Genomic DNA, 16,510 nt, shown 5'->3' on the forward strand with positions numbered 1-16,510 from the left:
ATAATTAGCTTCTGCATCAGCCAGGCTGGTCCTGCTCTAAGCATCTGAACTAACCCATCTGCAGTTTGTTCTCTATACATCACAAATACCCACTGAGTGGAACAGCCAGCTGGTGAGTTCAGGGGCCAGATCCAGTTCACAAGGCAGAAAATCTGGTCTCTGGGGAGGCTGGCTGATCAACAGGCCAGACAAACTAGTATTTCTGTGTGCCTGCTTAAGTGTGTGAAAGGGCAAGACGCAGGTCAGCAGCACTTACTAAGCTGCCAGTAAAACGAGGCACACGTCAGATGCATACCAGTGGGTTACACAAACATGTGTTCACTCACATGTAGTTTCAATGACTTTAACCGGACCATTCACGTAAGCACAGTCACACACGTGCAGAAGTACCTGTAGGATTACAGACCAATTCTGTGCATAGCCGGCGCCTATATGATCTGTACATTAAGGGAAAGATTAGCATTTGATGTCTGTTTCAAATTGTAAGCAGCCCTGCTGCAATTAATCCCAGCTTGGTTGATAAATCATACTACTACACTGAAATGACAACATGCATTCTGGGAAACTAACACTGTCATCTTTAGCCACAACAAGTTTATTTTAAACCTCAGAACAATGAAGGTTTGTCACTGAGTCCCTTGTCTGATTTACTCTTTGGAATGCAGCTTTCTAAAAAGTAAGAAGCAGACAGCCCAAAAGATCATTTACCAAGGTTTAGATTTTTCTATCACCTTCTGGTTGGAGGCTTCCAAAACAGTGATCTGTGTCCTCAGAAACAACATATTGTGTTAACGACTAAAACTATCAGGTCGATATATGGAACGTAAATATTAAAGAACACTCATTCATCAGCACTCAAGGAAGAGGGTATATGCCTTGTGATGAGTTACCTTTCCATACATATTTAACTGCTGAACACTTACAACATGATTTTACTAACCGCTGAATTAAAATATATACTGGATTAATTACTGCCTTTGAAGTAATGCTGGCATTTCTTCAAATCTCTCTCTCCCCATTCAGTTTTTCCTTTTATAGTATTTTACACACTTTACCCACAATAGTTAAGTCCATCCTGGAAAGTATATAAACCTAAGTAACCATCTTAAATCAAGTGAAATGACACATAAATACTTATTTTTATTCCAACATTTTTCAAAACTTTATCAAAACTGAACCTTTCTCCCTTTCTTTGCAAGAAGATGTATATATATATATATATATATATATCTCCCCCAGGATTTAACTAACCTATTATAGCTTTAAACAGATTAATATATTACTGAAAAACTCCTGATCAGATTTTGCTTTAAATTAAGGTCTTAGTTTTTATCACAGGCTTATACCAAATCCACTGCTAAAACCTGGCAAATAATATTTCCTTTCACACAGTTTCTTCAGGTTTAAAAGGAAAAAAAAAAAAAGGCTATAACTATAAGGGCAACTATTACAATGAAGAAATGTTCCATGATCTAGACTTATTCCCAAAGCCCGTCTTTATGTCAGAAACATGAGATTTGTACAGCTGAATTCTCCCAGAAAGCTAGATCCACTTTGCTCAAGAAGCATAGGCCTATCATCAAAGACAGACTGAGGGGTGTGACTTATACCAGCTGCAGCTCGAAAAAAAAAGTCAATCTGACAGATGCAGTCTTGTTGTGAGATCCCTTCTTCTTCCCCATCACAGGTTTGTCACATGTAGGCACTGTGAGGACTGTGCCCCTATATTGTGTGGGAAAAAAGCAGTAGTCCCACCAGCCAGAGAAGTATGGGCAGAAGGCACCTTCTGCAGCTCCAGGTATTGGGAATTTAGTAGATATAATGATATTGATAATGTAAAATCATGTAAGAGAAAGGCTAAGCAAGTTTCTTCCTGTAGGAGCCACAAACCTGCAACTTGTCCTATAAGATCTTTAACAGAGATTCTTTCAGACATTCAGTGTTTGGTAGATTATTTATTCTACCAGATATTAATATGTTGCCTGATAATTCAAAGATGGAACACATGCAGTAACTAAAAAGAAAAAAAAATCCAAAAAACAAACAATAAAATATAAAATATGTAAATAGAAAATGCATATTTCTCAGATAGGCAGATGGGGCAGTGTGACATTTGCACACAAGGCAGATTTCAGGACCTTTAGATACGAGAATACTCTCCAAGGAGAAAAAAAGAAATTTGATTGAACAGGTATATTACTCCACCCAATGTTCTGACCCCTTCTTGGCTTGGCCTCAGTCTATGGTATCTCCACAGCCCTGCCCCAGCCAGCCTCCCACAACAGAGCCCATGATAGCATCAGCTGGTCATCCATCTACCATGTTCCATCAACCTGGAGCCTAAGGAATGGCAGACCTCCACAACAATTTTGCCTCACTTCTGCAGGTGCAGCTGGGGAGTTACCCTCTACCCAGATCCCACCTCAGCATGCCCCAGTAGTTGGTAAGTATTAGTCTGAATTACTCTCTTATACCAGAGATGAGGCTGCTTCTAATGGATTTGCCTAACATCACGCACAGCAATAACAAGCTGCCAGTAGAAAAGGTGGCACTACATACAAGTTCAGTGCTCATGGGTAAAAACTTTAACAGGCCACATTTCCTGCTCCTTCCACTGGCCTGAGTTAATGGGTTTGGATGTTCATAATTCCCCAGCATCAGGCCACCTACATCCACCAAATCATAGGATAATTCAGGTTGGAAAGGACCTTGGGAGGTCTCTAGTCCAACCTCCTGCTCAATGCAGGTTAGCTCTGACATCAAACCAAGTTACGCAGGGCTTTATCCAGTCCCTCATCGACTTCGTTGCTTTCAGCAAGACATAATCCTCCACTGGTAATCACCACCACTATTTGATTCCCATTGCCCACTGCGTCTTGCAGAATCTTAATGCCAACTGGGCATTTTTCAGAGCTGCAGCTTGTACCTATAGCTTACCTATTATTTATACAGAATTCAGAATTTATAACAAGAATAAATTAAATCACTTGATATGATGTCCTGACTCAAGCAGTTTATCAGCTTCTTTCACAACAAAACAAGCAAAACAAGAAAGTTAAACAAATGAGGGAAGAACCACCATGGTTACAGTGAAAATACCACACAGTTCATTAGATACGTGCCCACAGACTAGCTAATCTCTCTACGGCCTTGACAAATATGCAGATACATTAGAAGAATAAATAATTTCAAGGTGTCAATACTGAAGAAGTGAGGGTTTAGGAGGGATTTGCATGTTGAGAAGGTGATGACTTGGCAAAGACTGGAAGAATTTTCTATACACAGGCAGGAATATGAACCAGAGATGGATATCAAGGTAGGTATCATCAGCAGACTGGAGGGAGATACAACCAGAACCAAATTCTGAGGTAAATTCTGTAGGAAGAACATGACTCTATGCAACTGGTTTATGGCACTCTCAGCATTTAAACCTAATGTTGACACATTTCTTAGGTATCCGGGGCCAGATCACTCCTGCATTCAGTGTCCTCTCAGCTAATTATACCTTCTCTCTGCACAACGTATTATCAAGCTTCTTAATCTCATCCCTTTATCATTTCACCAAGTGATACAGGATGAAGCTGGACAATATAATGAAAACCTGTGAGGGACAGGAAAATTAACTGGCAGAGCTTGATTTTTGCTTTGATAAAAGCCTGAACAGGCCTCCAAACTTACAGAAATGAGTGCACATTCTGTAGCAACTGAAAAAGTAGACCAGGACCTACAAGGTGACAAGTGCCTTCCATTAGACTTCAGTCCCCTCTTAAAGCGTGGAAAAAAATGTTGAAAAATAAGTGGCAGGTGGAAACATAATCTGTGTATGTCCTCTTCAAACCTGTAACTCAGACCCAGGTTAAGTTCTTCATCATAGTCAAAGTCAATATAAAGAAATAAAATAATGTCCACGATTTTCAGCACAATGCACAGCACTTCCACACTTGACTACACTGGTTCATAAATAAATGAAAGTGGAAATCCCACACACATGTTGGAGAAAGCAGTTGTGTAGATTTCAAGCATATAAATAAAACTGAAGTTACACCACACATAGTTTTCCTACTGAAATCATCTTGTGGCAAACTGAAACCCTGCAAAGTTGAAATGATGTTCTGAAATCTGAATTAAGACTGATGTTTGAGCACATGAGGCACATCAAAATACAGCAATTGCCCTGAGTTAGAAAGAAAACAACAATTATGAAAAAAATATTTTTTCTTTCTTGCCAATATTGTTGAACAAGAAAACATGCGAGTTTTCTGTTGTGCTAACATACTAATGGCTTTCAAAGTTCTGTTTTTGTTAAAGTATGTCACCTGTTTTGAATAATGAAGAATGAAAGCTGCCAGCATAAAACTGTCTCAGCCTCAGGGAAGATCAGACCAAGCAGGACAGAGTCCCTGACAGTTTTACACAACTTCAATCTGCCTCACATCCTGCAGTTGAAGCAGATCTCCAATTGATGTTGAACACTGCAGCAGTTTTCATCAGGAAAGGGTCTGTCCCCTTACACTCTCTGTATTCAGAATCTTTCAACAGACATAGTTAACCACAGATTTGCACTGATTTACTGAAAACCAACATAATCTTACCTATTAGAAGAATAATTGCCTGGCTAGTCTTTCACTCCACACTTCCTTCCCAGCTTCCCATGGCTAAATGAGTCCCTCCGAGCAGGCTTTTCCCAGTGGAAGATAATGTATTCTTCCATGTCTTATTTCAGATGTTTTCACTTTTAACAGGGATGTAACCATCCTATTTTCTGCCTGTCAAGCTGAAATTGCTTTGCTCCTATTGAATAATACCTAATTCTATAAAGAAGCATATGGAAACCAGCGACAAACCCTGGGAAACATGCCGCCCATGGCATGCAAAGCCTACCTGGATACAAAATTCATTGCAATGGCTTGGTTCTGGTGTTTTGTAAACATAAAAGACCAGTAAATGCAGTGGGTTACCTAATCAGTGATTTAAAGTGATACTGCTCTACCTATGTGCACCTCAGGTGGTAACAGGATATGGATTTGGAATTAGTAAAAGGTCAATAACCCAATGGTTCAGCTTTTCCTGACATGACTCGCTAAGGGGTAGTTCTTGCATTTTGGACTATATAAACCGGCCATATTCATAAGCGTGTAATGTCACACAGGCCAGTGGCAGGGTGTGAAAGAACACACGGGGGGTACAAGAACCTGCCTTCTGATTCATTAGAAAACTGTAATGAGAAAATTTATATGTGTGAGAAGCAAGCACTTCTAAGGACTCACCAGCGAAGCTCCAGCCAGGGAAAAAGTGATACTTGCCTGAAACCTCAACGTGGGATGGAATCTCTGGAGAAGAGGCAGTAGGTGAGATCCTCTGCTTGTGTCTTGGATGGGTATTTCATGGAGACTCCTGGCCCTGACACTTACCTTCAGAAGAATCCAGATGACCCTTTCCCTTTGTTGTTTATATGCAATTCCCACTGAAGTCATCAAGTTACTCCTATAGGGGCAGGTGGGGAAAGAAAGAGAAATTTATTCCTATGTAGAGCAGGACTATAATGGTTGTGCTTCACTGAAATCCCACAGGGAAAAGTTAAATAGGTGCCTGGGTCTTAAGCTGATACTGTACACAGAGCACTTCAACCTCAGATTACAGAATGGATGTGGCAGGGAAAAAAAAGCCTTTTTATTTTGTAATATTAAAAACCACATGAACATAAGTTGTCTTGATAAATAAGGAGATAAAATTCATTTTACAAATTAAACACCAAGTGAAGTTTTCCCTTTGCTACCTGAAACAGCTCTCTCTTAATCCAAAGGCTGTAACAGTTCTCCAGTCAATCCCCCTGAATCACTCTTTTTTGCAGCAAAATACATACATCTGTGGGGCCAAACATTTCTGTCTTTGCTCTGAATAAACTTCTTTTTCCTCTCAGGTAGACCTAATGTTGCAGCTACCACCACCACATTCTGACTGACACTGTGGAATGTCCAGACATGCAAAATTCCACCCCAGTTTTTTTGGAGAGATTAATATTTCCCTATCCAGACCTACCTAAAGCAAGCACATGAAGTTATTGAAATATTTATTACCAAATTCTGGAAGGTCAGGCTGATATCACTCCTACAAGCATGGGTCCAGAGTAATGACTGAAAGTCAGGATTTAACCCATATGTTTGCAATCAGCATAAAGTCACTCAATGGGCATCTATCATCAGAAGTGTAAAATGAGAGCTTTGCATGCATAGCTCTCACTGTAAGATAAGGCCACAGTCTCAAAAAGCAAAGAAATGAGCCAGGCCTGATTCTGATGCTGCATCAGTATTCAGCTGTGGTTTCAGTGGGACAGCTCGGTATTTACACTGGAGTAAAGGAAAATCAGGATTAGGCACGATCTGTCTCAGAGAGTCAAGCGACCAGAATTGCTCTACACATGTGAGTCCTCTTCCCCATTTCTTTAATCTCTTACACATTCCAGGTTTTCCATTCAGCTCCAATGACAAAAGATTTTACAAAATGACAGTCCAGATTGAGAGAACAGAAATGACAACCCATGACAAAAGAAATACCAAACTTTTATCAACGATAAGTGCTCCTTCCACACAGACACTGGTCTGCAATGGTAAATACAAGGCAGATGTTGAATGGAAATTAAACATTGTGCTCCCAGTGTGGCCTCAGATGCATTCAGAGTTTGATTTAAAACAAGGCCAGAGTTCTTTCATCATTTCTTCAAAAAGTTTCAATTCTAAAGATATTCCAAACAAACACATAATTGACCTAGAACTTGACAATGCTAGACAATATATATGTGTAAAAAGGACTAATGCAAAGAATAAAAGGCAAAGCAAGTTGTCTTGTAGGAGGGACTAAGAGATTTTGTTCATTAAATCACTTCTATTCCAGCGTTCTGAGAGTTAGAAGTGAATTCAGGTGAAATATCTTTTCCTGTATCTTTCAAAGTAAATTAACAACAAACATTTATCATTTGGAAGACTCTGACGACTAGATATTCCTAAACATAACCTAAACAGGACCCTAACTATTCAGCAGCTTAAGGAGTTTTTCTCTGCAAGCTTTTTTAAGACTTAAACCGTATGTAAGTCTGTGAAAGCATTCTGCCTGTTATTATTAGACATGATAAAATAGCAGTAGATTTTTGCAATGACTTAGATATTCAGACTCAAGAAGCACATATTTGAACAGTCTGTAGTGTTTTCTTTTTATAATTTCTGATAACATAATAGCTCAGTCAAAATAATGTAATACTAGACTTTTGAAAATTAAATCCCCAAACTGCTAAATATTCTGTACAGTTAGGAGAGTAAGCATAAATTTAAGAGTTGAAAAAACACTTGTATTTACAAAAACAGTTGAAAGCATAAACCAAATTGCATTTGCTCGTCTTTTACTTGGTTAGATTTTTTAAAAACAAAAAAATATTGAAAGTGAAATTACTAGATTATTTACAACTTGAATATGTAAATATCTTTGCACTCTTCTTGGAAGCCATGTTTTAGAAATAATTTCCTTTTCTAAACAATTTAATCTCAAACACAGTAAAACAAAAAAAACTTTTGAGGCCGTAACTTTGTAACCTCCCTAAAGTTTTGAACACCGGAAAAGCTGGCCTGTTCACACAAGACAATCAAACACATACCTAAATGTCAAGTAAAGTCTTGTATATATATTTTTTCCCCCATGAAAGGAAGAAATTGTGACAAGATTTTACTTTTAGATGACCTGATGAACTAGCACTTTCTGGCACAAGCAGGACAGTCATTACCCCTTCATTTCCCAGTACAAGATTCAATCGTCTGAAACAGAAACCTCATTCTACCCTGAGATATTTTCAAATAAAACCAAGGTGCAAACAGTCTCTCTGGCCTTTTTAAAAATCATTTTCAATTGCTTTAAACCATAAAAAGATGGATGGATGGATGAATGAATGGACAGCTAGAGAAATGCTTTCAGTCATGCTTCCCCCCCCCCCCCCCCCCACCTTAAAATTGAAAAGCATCAGTATCCAAATAGCAACAGGAAATTTTTACCTTGTGGCTAAATAGCTCACTGTTCATTTTGCAGCTGCCTCTATTTTTTGCTGGGCAAAACACCAATACAAAAGTCTTTCCTAAGAAACCAAGCTTTTGACATAAGGGCAGCGACAAACGCAAACCTACAAAGAATTTTTCCCCCATCCCGTCGTTATAATTCCTAATTTTGTGGGATGTATTGCTGGGCTGTTTATCATAACAGTGTGCAATAAAAAGGACGACTAACTCTTGCAATTTTCTCCCTACTCCTCCCCTTGACAGGGGCCACTGATAGGGAAAGAGGCTCGGAAAAGCAGAGCAGTGAAAGGCTAAGAAACAATAGGCAACCATGGCTTTGACAATGCAGCCCTGAACCCTTTTTGCTCCCGCTGTGACACTTGCATTCAAGAGCAAGGGCGGCTGCCATCATAAGAATGGACAATGGCATGAGGAATACAAGCGAGAGGGGGGATAAAAAAAAAAGGAAATCAGATGAATTCAGAGCTAAGATGGCAGAGCTCTCACCTTTTCCGCTTTTTTCGAGTAATCTGGATGGAGACGTCCCGCAGAGAAGAGATAAAAAGGGTGTGCTGAACTGTTGGATGGTTCTGAAGACTTCTGCATTTGCAAACGCATTTTAGAACTATTTGTAGGGGTATATATGCTGCATGCCATCTCTCTGTCTCTGTCTCTCTCTCTCTCTCTGTGTCTCTCTCTCTTCTGTTTTATGTCCTGCTATCTCCATCACACACCTCTAATAGTATGAAGACTTTCTGCCCATGTAAGTAAGTGAGAGTGTGTGTTCCTTAATGTTTGAATCAAGACACACGTCTGCATGCATTTCTAATCTAAGGAGCCTATAGCAGTTACTACAACTATCAATTAGTCAGCAATAGCTTGAGATCCCCATGTGTCTGGATGAACAAAGGTGAGAAACACATGCAAATAGTACTACAGCACCTGGGTCACGTACAGTAACTCAGCTAGCAACAAATAATTGCATCTGTTTCTGCCTTTTTGATGCTTCTTGCTCATTGTTATGTAAAGTTACAGGTTATTAATGTGAATAGTAACACAATTAGACATGGCATTGTATATTTTCATTTGAACAACACAATAAAAGGAAATTAAGCTTAACTAGATGGAAATAAATGGTGACTTAAAGGCTTTAAACGAAAATATTCTCGGATCTGTAGCAGTGCTTCCATTTTTTGATCAATTGTTCCTGAAGTAAAGATGCAAATTACGTAGATGTATTTGGTCATTTCATATATATTAGGTAAGAAACTGATTATTCCAGAGGAGACAGAGTGGATGCCTAGTTTCCTGAAGTTATGTCCCTAAAGAGGGTAAGCTAAATCTGTTATTATTTTTTTACTTCAGCGACTGTTACTTTTAAGATAATTTTAAGGGTGTTTTCTCAGATGTTTTAGACTTAAGGCAAACAAGAAGAAAGATACAGTACCTTTTACTTTCTCCTTCTTCTTAACCTCACAAAATGAGCCTTACCTTTAAAAACTGTCAGAGTCAGAATGGACTAAACAAAATTAAAAATGCCCTGAACAAAATCAAAAACAATAAAAGGAAAAAGCTCCAAAATCCAGCACCACCCTGACTCCACCACAAGACAGAGCTAGGTTGCTATCCATGAGCAGAGAGCATTTCAAAGGTGACAACACAGTCTGTGGACAATGTTATTTACACAGATTTTGTAAGAGCAACTATGGCTCCAAACTGTAATTTAATTTGCAGAAATTATACCCCACGTTTCAAAGTGCAGGAAGCTCTAAAAATCAAGCAGTCTGACAGAAAGAGTTTGTTGCTGAGAAGTAAGCATTTCTTCCTCATGATATGCTTAGAGTCCTGCAAGGATGTACGCTGCATAACCCTCTATCGTTAGCTCTCTTTCTACTTATATCGGTTTCTATGGGAGGTTAATTAGTGACACCAAAGGAAAAACATTCATCCCAATTTTGGGTGCCAAGAAACTATCAATTTTATTTAGCTTTAGACAGCATAAAGAACAAAAAATCTTAAATTTAAAACAACAGAAATATCTCCTTAAAGAAATAACTCCCCATCTCCCTCACCTTTTAAGAACAGCCTAGCAGCTAGAAGATTACAGCCAGCCACTGCTAACAACATAGAAGGTGCTCGCAATGAAGCAAAATTAAAGAAAAGCTGCAGTAAAACAACGTCTTTGCCCAGAGAAGCCCTGAATGCAAGCATCCCAGAGCTGACAGTACAGCATAAAACAAAGCAATAACGGGCTTTAAAAGAAACGGTGCTAAATGGGTGTTGTGCTGACCCACCATGCAGTTTCATTTCAAAACTTAGCTGTTGGGAATTGCAGGCGCTATGGAGACAGAAGATTTCCAATATGCCAAGCGCAGAGTTTATCGTAGGCTCTTTGCTCCCTGAAAGAAAGACATTGCATAGAGGACCAGCACAACACGGAGAGCAGTGGCTGGCTCTGCAACTCCACCAGAAACAACCACGCTCACAGTCCCTTTGCGAGAGGTCCTATCAGGCAGACAAAAGCATAACAAAACCTACAAAATAATCTCACCCTTCGCCAAACAATGAGACCTTAAAATATATGTATGCGAGGGTATTACATGCAGAATAGGCAGGGGGAGGGGCGGGGGGATGAGAACAACATTTCCCATCAATGTGTTTTATTTCTTAGTATCTGAAAAGGCTGTTTCCCACTTTAATGTGAATTACTCATCTCTTTTATCGGGCCAGTCTGTTGCCTGCAAATGCACACCTCAGGTGAAAAAGGGCATTTATTTAGGAGTTCAAACAGAAACTAATCGCTCGATACTTATCTGCTGTTGAAAAGTAGTTAAATAGAACAGTAAGACTGTAATCATTCCCATGGCTATCTATCTACTAACACCACTTGGGCATGCAGGTCTGGAAGACAGTAAGGTAGCTAAGGGAGGAAGGCAGTTAAACCAGAGAGTTGGGTACTTTTACTACTGCAGTTTATGTCCGTCTAGCTCCTAGTCTGAGTCCTGATACTGTCGCTTCTTCAAACATAGCACATTCCAATAAAATAAGTCAGCTTTCTAAAAAACAAAACAACAAAAAACCAAAACCAAAAAACCGCCACAAACAACAGATGAATAGACACCACTAATCAGATGTAATGTAATCAAATGCTCTTCTTCATCTGATCTGTCTCCTCTGTGTAATCTAGCTATTCTACCAGCTCCAGCATTTGTAATAGACATCACTGATTCAGATCTCGTATAACGTTATTTCAGAATTTTATTCTTAAATGAAACTACAAGTTGGGTGGCTACTTTGCATTCAAAACTCTTCCTTGACTTTGTAAATGATATCATGTGTGAAGCAAGGCTGTTCTGCACCTTTCTTCTACTCTTTAATTGTTACATTTCATAATGTTGCAGGTATTTCTCAGAGCATAGCACAAATTTTTAAACAGACAAAACAGCAACAGGAATTTAACAACAGAACTGCCTAGGATCAACAGCAAAAAATGAAGAGCACAAAACTATTTGATAAGATCTGCCTTCAGACACAAGCTGGAAAAAGATGAAATCTTGTCACCATACAGCACTGATACATTTTTATGTCTTCTAAAATGCAGAATGATTTCCTTAAAAACAAGCATTTAAATAACATCCACCTAGATTTCCCCCAAAGAAAAACCTCCTTTTATTTTACAGGACAAGCAGGATACACAGATTAATGGACAAATCAGTCTGCTAGGTAAATGACAACAGTGGAAAGAACAAACAAACCCTCTCGTACAAACAAATATATTTGAATGTAATAAAAATGTTGACAACAGTTATGTGATTAAAGCAATTGTTTTTTTCATTTAAGGCCTTACCATTGGTATAATTTAAGTGAGAAATATCAGCCCCTTGGGTTTTGCAAACGAGATTTAATTTGTAGAAATAGTTGTGGGTTTTTTAGCTATTTTCAATGTTGCAAGATAAAGCTCTCTTTTCTTTTTTTTTTTTTTTCCTAATTTTATTTTAAGAATAGACCCCATTTAGGATTTCACATTGTAAATCTCCCTATGTCTGAATGCTGTTACAAGGTTTGACAATGAAAGAATAATTCATGTCAGACAAAAAGAGCCCTTCAATCAGCTTCATGCAGCTTTTCTCCTGCAGGGCTATGCCAAAACGAATGTGGAATCCTGAACTGAACCATCCATCACATTTCCCGAGTCTTTCAATTAATGACACTGCAATCAGATCGATGGCGTGTAATAAGAAAAGAGCTTTGCATTTCTATACCTATTAATTCGCTGAGTAACTCCAGTGGTAAAACGTGACCAGAAAGGGAAAAGAAAAGAAAATTTCATCCTCCTAGCAAGATTTTTGGGGATGTTTAAGCCACTCCACACAAGCCTTGGTTCTACATTCCCATATCACCCCAAGTCCCAAATGCTCAAAGCAAAAATCACATAGGATATTTTTTGTTTAAAAGCAGGACAGTCTCCCTTCCAGACAGGTATTTTCTCTTCTGCTGCTAAGCACATGGAGCACTAAGTGTTTTCTAGGTAGACACTCTAGATTATAAAGGAGTCCATTTTTCTTCCAGGCTCAGACTGGTCAAACCAACCCCAGCAGATTCCTGTTCGCCAGAAATGTCCTCTCTGCAACGTGAGCCATGGAGAAGTGCAGTCACTTACAGGGCAAGACTCTGCAGACTTGTTCTCCGGTGCAAAGGCAGTAATTAGCAACAAAATTTCCAGATCACAGAACATGCCAAGGATGGAGTTACCTCACACAGTGATTAACCTCCAACAAAATGAGGTGGGGGAGAGAGCTGGGCAGGGGGTGAGGGCAGCAGGGACAAAAAAAAGTCTACCAGCAACCATGGGATGAAATTAGAGTGACCTCACATCAGTGAACTGGCATAAGATTTTGGATCAATGACAAAAATCATCGAGGCTTTGCAGAATGGAGCTGCCAAGCACATTTCAATTCCCTTACTGCAAACATTGTGGGTATTGTTTGGAGAAGCCGAACACCACAGGAAAGAGAAAACTGCAATTAAGCAGAACATTGCAATTATTAAAAGGATTTAATTTGGAATGGTCTTTTCTTTTAAAAGGTAGCTTTTTGGCATTAAAATGCCTGGCTTAAAAACCACCCTCTCTTTAAATGTTATGCAGCTGCACATTTCCTAAAAAGCTACCCAGTCTCTCCTTTCTGGGTCATGCAGGGTAACACAAGCTCAAACCAAAGGCTTTACCACCTTGCAGCTGATGAGCAGCTTAGAAAGCAGTGATTTGGAGGACCTCGTGGGAGACAAGGCTGGGTCACAGGCAATGAGATTCACATCTGGCCTTCAGAAAGATCGCGTTGTGTTGCCTTGGACAGGAAGCTGGACTTGAACTGCTCTTGCCAACATTAACCCCTTCCTCTGGATCAGATGAAGCCTTCAATCTCCAGCACTGACACTTATTTCAGCAGCTTTGGCTTTACCTCAAAGGAAAGAAGCTGCAGCTGTGACAGGAGATGGACCCAGGTCAAAACCTACAAAAAGACTGTCTTTTGGGAGCAATAGACTTCCCGTGAGGTTGTGTATTTTGGAAGTCTTCAGAAAGGGAAAAGAAATCCTTAGGAGACAAAACAAGAAATGGAGCAACAGAAAACAAGGGAGGTTTTTAAGGTTTACTTCACAATCCTTTTAAATATCAAAGGGCGCTTTTAAAGGATCATTTCTCACTTTGCCTCTTAGCATCTTTTATAATCCAATTTCAGCAATTCTGAATTTCAGCAGCACCTCAAAAAAAAGGCCTGTTAATGCTGTATCTGAACGTACCCATCCATGTCACACAAGGAGTCAGAATCTTTAAGTTTGCAGGCCTAGGATGGGAACTGAAAACACCATGGCAGTAAGTGAAACGGGACAATGCCCATGAGCTGACTTGCAAAATAATTGCAACTAAAGCACAGTGAGAGATGCCCACTTACTGGCAGACAAAAAAACAATAAACAAATAAATCATGTAGAAGCAAAGCCAGTCCATGTACAAACAAAACCTGAGAGCTGAATGCAGGCTAAAGAAATAGGAAGAAAGAAATCTAGAATGGGAAACCTTTAAAACCAAAAGGAACTTTGACTAGGAAGCCAAATGCAAAATATTTATATTGCATGTGACTTTATCTTGCCCTTTCTCTACAGAGCACATAAATACACACAATCATAGGTGTCTCAGGACCCCACCACATCTCAGACAAGCAGGTTTCAGAGCGCAGTTGCAACACACATACCTCGGTGACCTCCAAAGTACAACCAGCCACTCAGGCTAGAATTCAGCCGAGATCACCTCTCCTGACTTACACGTTACACCGACAACAACCTCAACTCCTTTTTGTGCGTATGTCACCATCTATACACAGGGAGGTGTCTTTAAGCCCAGGAAGGCTGCAGGAGTTGGGGGGGGATATTTCTGACATAATACAAGATTCTCACAGCGAATACGTGACTGGAGATTTACAACTCTGAACATTCAGTGCCCTGCACTGTCCAGTTGCAAAGCACAGTATGTGCTCCACAGCTTAATAATGTACAAATGTCTTGCCTGCTAGTAGGTCAGGGAGAGGGGAGAAAAGGGTGCCGCCTCGAGCCATTATTTCAGCACTGGCTGCCTTCCAGGAACTAACAGAGCTTCAGAAGGCACGGGCAGGCTTGCTTAACATCTGCTTCCCTCTGCCGTGGCTGCAGACAGACTTACACATTGATATTTTCTTTTTCTCTCTCTTTTTTTTTCTTTTTTCTTTTAATGGGTTTGGACAAGCTTTCGGTAGGTATTCTCAGGGTTCTTTTCCTCATTTCTCTCAAAGGAGCTTTGGGAGCAACCACTGCAAATGAATTTGATAAAGAGAAGGCTTCTATAATTGTTTGTCTTGTTAGGCGGCTGGGGCAATGGCAGCACCTGGCCTTGTGGTAACGCGTCTGTCTACAAAAGCTGTGGAGCCTGTTAGCCCTTGTCAACAGAAGAAGTCAGCTACCTGTCTTGTTGCCATACAGACAGGCACACAAAAATCCACCTGGACTGTTCAAAGTCATGATCAATTCTCAGCTTTGGGAGTCAGACCTTGTCCCATGTGGTGGGATGCATTCCTGCAAATTTAGCTACAGAAATACGGAGCTTCAGCTACCAAGGTCGTGGGTTCAGTCCCTATTGAACATAACAGTTAAACAGTCATCATTGTTCAATTTCCTTCTTTCCACTGAAACAGTAACTAAAAAGACACCTTCACAATGCACCTGGTGCTCCAGCACACGATTAATACTGTAATACAATTACATATCATCATTAAAACAATCAATTCAACAAGGACACTGCAAGTCAGCCACCACCTATAACCCCACCCCCCCCCCACCCCCCCCCCCCACCCCGTGTCTCCTTATCTAGGGATCCTATCCTTAGCTTTCTTCAAATCCCCATTCAAACCGTAGCCCTGCAATCACTCCTTTCCATCAAAATAAAAGCAGGTAACATTTCAGTACCTGCATTTCACAAATAATTACCTGACAACACAATATTATGAAAAGGTAGAGAAGAAAATTAAAGAAAAACCTGAAAGTAAGTGAGATTATAGAATCAAAGAATGGTTTGGGTTGGAAGGGACCTTTGAAGATCATCTAGGTGCTAAAATATTCTGAGGATGTGTATGGGATTACAAGGCTGGAAGAGGTCAGACATGGTTTAAGTTCTCAGGTAAGGGTGGGGGTTTCCTAAAGAGGCAGGGACCTATTTCAGGACAGTTTTACATTTCCTAGTCACCTAAATGAGATAAGGAGGCACTGGGTCCTTTTGAAAGGACAGTATGTTGCCGCTGGAATGCAAAAAGGTTGAGGAGCACTAGTTTAGGAGTCATAAAGATGAGGGTGGGGTGGGGGATGATCCCAGCTTCACATTCCCTCATGATGCCATGGAATAAAAAAAAGCACTCTAGTTTTGTTCTGGGCTCTCTCCACCGACTGATCTCATCCTCAGATAAAACAATAGAATCACATATACAAATATTGGCAGGGTTCAGCCTTGTTTTTCACTGCAGGCCCAAAGGGCACGCGGCAGTGCAATTGCAAGCTCTTCTGAGCATGTCTAATCAGCTCTGTCTGCCAGATTTTCAATCTCTGGTGGCCAGTTCTGTTCCCAATTTATAAAAAAATGCAGCTTCTAGTATGCGTGGTGTTCTGCGGACAAGCTCCGGTCCTCAGGCCCATCTGAAACAGGAGAACGCCACACACAGAGGGAATGGGCACAGAAAGGAGCTTAATTGGCCTCTCTTGATCTTCCTGCTGGGATCTTTACTCAGAGCCATGGGGCTTGGTAAAAACAGCTCTCCAATGGATTTATTTTTTCACTGCGCCTCCTGGAGATATAACCTTGGAGGTATAGCACAGAAAGGGGAAGACTAACCACACCAGGACTCCCAGCTGCTCTGCAAGTCAGTGAAATTTGAAGGCTGCTCCACAGCAGAGAGC

General features: G+C 40.1%; 1 long non-coding RNA gene across 1 annotated transcript in view; it reads right to left on the bottom strand.

The window, feature by feature from the left end:
* Positions 1-3,798: 3,798 nt before the first annotated feature.
* Positions 3,799-16,510, bottom strand: part of LOC130141700 (uncharacterized) — a 43,051-nt gene continuing 30,339 nt past the window's right edge. Inside the window, exon 3 of the long non-coding RNA XR_008819139.1 lies at positions 3,799-5,484. This is a non-coding gene — a long non-coding RNA (uncharacterized LOC130141700). The remainder of the gene's footprint in view (positions 5,485-16,510) is intronic.

The sequence above is a fragment of the Falco biarmicus genome, chromosome 20 (assembly GCF_023638135.1).
Source record: "Falco biarmicus isolate bFalBia1 chromosome 20, bFalBia1.pri, whole genome shotgun sequence".
NCBI lineage: Eukaryota > Metazoa > Chordata > Aves > Falconiformes > Falconidae > Falco > Falco biarmicus.